The sequence below is a fragment of the Sinocyclocheilus grahami genome, unplaced genomic scaffold, assembly GCF_001515645.1.
Source record: "Sinocyclocheilus grahami isolate Dianchi unplaced genomic scaffold, SAMN03320097.WGS_v1.1 scaffold1627.1, whole genome shotgun sequence".
NCBI classification, from domain to species: Eukaryota; Metazoa; Chordata; class Actinopteri; order Cypriniformes; family Cyprinidae; genus Sinocyclocheilus; species Sinocyclocheilus grahami.
In genome coordinates this window covers 78,489-83,331 of record NW_015506806.1, presented here as the reverse complement: position 1 = coordinate 83,331, position 4,843 = coordinate 78,489, and positions in this window count along the sequence as shown.

The following is a 4,843-nucleotide window of genomic DNA, read 5'->3' as shown; positions in this document are numbered from 1 at the left end:
GCTGTCTACACGATAACACTGCAACCGGAGATCTTCAGATCTCCGCGAAAATCTTCACCCTGGCAGGAGTTTTCAAAAATGTTCGGTTTCAATGACCTGGTGCTGCATTTGCATTTGTGCACAAAACCGTGTACAAAAAGCTGCGGTTTTAAAAATAACCACATTCGTGTGGACAGGGCCTAAGACATACAGCATTTCTATATATTATCTACCTGGTGCATATGTTACAAATAATGTTACTCCTTTCTGAGGGTTACATGCCAGTGGTGCCACGTGTTTGGATGTGATAGATTGGAAAAGTAAGAGCTGTGATGTCAGCTGGAACAAAAGTAATTTAAAATTTCAATAACCTATTACATAGACAAACTTTTCTTTGGAATAACAGGAAACGATTTGTACACAATAAGGAACATGCATTAATGTTGTGCTTATAAATCTGCATTTCTTTAAGCATTGTTACTTCTTTACAAGAGAGCCTCTCCGAATAAGAGCTTTACTTGTTCAGAGAAACTATTGAAATTGTTTCCATGCTGTTCATGCATTTCTATTATGAAAATAGGTGAAATTGATATGTTTATACCAATACACATTTTTTCCTGTGTCCCTGGCAAAGTGGTACAAATTTATTTGCTATTCTTGATTTCAATGAGGATAAATAGCAGAATTTGAATTCTACAAAAGGGGTGAAAACATCAGCGTTAAATCCAGAGCTCTACATATGGATGGTTGTACCCACAAATAGATGTTTTGAATAGAGATTTGAGCTCTGCCTGGTTGGCTAGTTCCTTATGCACAGCAAGAGAAACTAAATTTCTCCCAGTAACTAATCACATACCCAACAGTTCTTAAAATGGTCCTTTTGGCAAGGACTCATGGAAAGAAGCATCGGTTCTCATCCCAAACACTTTTCCCAATTAATTACGAAAGGGTCAAGTGTTTTGGTCACTCTGACCTGCTTTTAAGACAACTTACATTTGCCAAGCTTCACAAGATTAGGCTTAATTTCCCTGATGAATCAACTGTTCAGAAAGCCTCAACTGCTAAAGGACTCTTGATGTGACTCAAATAGGTCTGAGTTCCCAGAAAAGCTTCAAGTAGAAGACATTTTCAAGAATCTGAGGTAATTCTGCAAGTTGTAACTTCATTAGGGTCAATATTTAAATTATATGGGTGTGTACGTACCTGCCTCGAGGACTTGTAATTTCTGGTTGTCTTCATTCAGCAGCATGCAGAGTGACTCAAAGTTCCTTGTTGCAAGCAATTAATGGAGGACTTTTTTTCTACATCTTTAGGATTGTGATTATGGCTTCTGTAATTACATCGACAGTGTCGATGGTTAGAACAACTATGCCTGGAAGGTACAACCAAATGAAAGGGAAACTACAGTGTCCCTGATTTTCTCAAGCGTGACCTGCGTTCCAATGCCGAAACCTGGAACCTGGTAGTGATAAGCAGGATGCCCAGCTTCTTTTGTCTACAGAGGTGCATGACCATTTCAGTCACGGTCCTTGATGTGTGGCTCTGTGGGAACGCATGTCCTAAGTGCCCCTTATTTGTCCATTACCTGGGCTACCTGGGTAGGTGCATGTTTTAAAAATAACATACCATTGACTTCACATTCACATTTGGCATTGTACTCACACAGAACCTTGTACCCTTAAAGGCCTCATGCAGCTACTGATGCTGAATGCTGCAAATTCACCTCCTCCGTAGGTGTCCATAATTGCAGTCATTATATCTCCCATAGAACTATCAGTATAATTGAGCCAGCAATGAGCTAATGCTTTGAAGGGGGGACGGCACACGCCCGCGGATCCCATTGCAGGCCTTCAGAATGAGCGCAAAAGGGGGCATAGAGAAGACTCAAGGAACTGAATGGCTCTGTTTACACCTGCCAAACTGCTTGTTCATCTTTTTTTCCCTCTAAATGTCATTTCGACAGCCACGGAGGTTGACTGTTGTCGGACCCGAATGCATTGATGAAGCGGGCTGTGTGATTTTAATGGAGTTCGGCCCATGCCTGATCCTCCTAAATGGGTAATTGCGTGGACCAAAGGAGGGTGTTTAGATGGACCCTAGCCAGCCCAAAGAGCAGATGAACTAAAGGGATTGAGAAAAAAAAACATTGTATAACTGCTTTCTATACAAAGAATAAGCATATTACAAGCTAGAAAGTTTAATCACTTACCTCACAAAACTACACAATTTTACAATACTCCAGTTTGTTTTTTCCTGGCACTTGATCAGAATGATGGTCTGCACCAAAGCTGAATTTAAAATGTAAACATTAACATAAAACACAAAAGCATTTAAACTGTAGCATAAAAAAATGACAGAGAACAGAAAACATATTGCTTGGAGGTTACTAGTTCATAACTCAGGAGACATAGTGGGCTTCTCAGTTAAGAACAACTTCCAGAACATTCCAGACAACCGAGTAAAATAATATGAAATAAAATAAATAAATAAATGCATACATGCATTTTTTAAATTTGAAGAAAAAATACAACATATGATATCAAAGACTAGGACTTTTAGGGTGTTTTTCTTAGGAGAAACATCAGAGAAACAGGAACTACAGAACCACAATTACTGTCATTGGTGTCAAGAAGAAACAACTGAGATATAAAGAGAATTCTTGGTAAATGTAGAGCGTGTCTGATCCTAACGCACCAAACTAATTGCCGCTGACATTAGCAGTATTGCACTCTCTCAAATGACTCAACACAGTGGCACCGATAGTCCTTCTTCCCAGAATGTTGTGCATCTAAAAGGCTTTTACTGTTTAATGGTCCCATTCCCATGACGAAGAAGTCCCAATGGGGTTCTTTTTCTCTGTATGGGAGTCTCTGCAGGCTTAACAGGCCAATTAGACACCAGCCAGTTTATTAATAAACACATCTGTGGGGAATGTGGGCCCTGTCTTGTCACCGCAGGTCTTAAGGAGCTGGCGCTGGATGCTGACAGTCCCCTGCTGAAGCTGAGGGCCACCGTCCTTGCAGTTGACCTTTAAACTGATCTGAGCCTGTTTGTCTTCTCTTGAAATGATTAAGGCTTATATTTGAGTTGAAAGCTGGGAAAATTGGCACTAAATCAGCACAAAAGCCAGCTCCCACCTAGAAGTTGAATAGATTTGAAAAATATTTCAGACCATGCACTGCCTGATGATGATGCCGATTAAAATTAAATAGTCTGCAAGTTTTGCAACAGCACATAGTGTAGCATACAATTTTCAAACTAAGCGAGATTTTACACTAGAGATTTCGGGGTGGGCCCACATTGATTTGACTGGTTTGTTTGGTTAGTGTAAAAGTTTGATTTAGGTTGGAATAAAAAATAATTTGTGTCATGTAAATGTCATGAAAAATAGTTTTCGTTTGACTGAAATCATACCAGACTCCAAACTAAAACCATGTAAAAAAAAAAAAAAAACACATTTCGCACAAATGCGAAGTCTAATGGTATAAATTATTTATCATTATTACAGATACCCACCAATTTCAAACTTGCAATGACAGATCAACAAACAGATTAATCAATGACATTAAAATCACAAACTTAGACCTCATCCAACAAGCCAGAGGTGGATTTATTTCCCTGTAACCAAATAAGCGCTGGGTCTACTTTGACCCCACTTACAGTTCCTGACAAAATTTTTGCCAAAGGTTGGAAAAAGTAAAAAAAAAAAAAAAAAAAGATTTAATGATTGTCATCAATCAAAAAGCAAACAAAGAGAGTGTTCTAGACGACCCAGAAATGTCAAAGTGTTCCTCAGTTCTGGAGCTGCAGCAGGGAGGCCGGGTGTTTAAAATGTATCAGCAAGCTATTGGTTTTCTAATGAGGTGCACGTGAGAAACTTTCTAGGAAAAGTAGAACATTTCTTTTGAACATGAATGGTAATCTATCATATGACAGGGGCAAGGTGCCATTAGCGAAGTGGACTAAAACTACAGCAAAAAAGATGGATACGGCTTGGTACCTGGAGCCGAATTTGATTTTGTTCTTTATAATGTACTGTATTGGATTCTATTTAATGTATACTGTCATAACTAAATTACTGTTTAAAATAGCTGGAATCTTTGTACATTCCTACTTGTCAGCGATTTCCAGTTGGATGTCAAGTCACTATTAGCTGGAATACACTACACGACTTTTGCCCAGATTTTTGCCCCAGTTTACAGTCTGGAGGAGTCAACAATACTGGGCTGCGTTTCCTGATAACGGTGTCTCTTAGTGCGCTGCGAAGACTCTAAAGGTACACCTTAACTAGGAGTATACCTTTCCTAAGTGTGTTCCTCGAACTATACCTTAGGATGTGGCTTAAAGTAAACCTTCCTATGTGCGACGTTAGCAGGTGCTCTCCATGGCGGTGGTGCTGAATAGGTTGATATCGATGGCTCGAGAATCGATTGTTCACTATATACAGGAGCTCCTAGAGTGGGTAAAGTATTGAGAAAGTGATGTTCATTATAAAGAAGCACTTTACAAATAGTAGAAATTGCATTTATCTGGGCTCACTGCATTTATAAAATAATCCAAATTGCAAACTTGCAACCTTGGATGTGACACACACACACATATATACATATATATATATATATATATATGTATGTGTGTGTGTGTGTGTGTGTGTCTGTATGTATAATTTTGCAAGTGTGTGAACCCGCAACCTCACGGCCAAATGTATTCTTCCTTAAAGGGATAGTTCACCCAAGCCAACGAAGCCAAACAGCCAGTTAATGTAGCTGGTTAAAGGGATAGTTCACCCAAAAATGAAAATTTGATGTTTATCTGCTTACCCCCAGGGCATCCAAGATGTAGGTGACTTTGTTTCTTCAGTAGT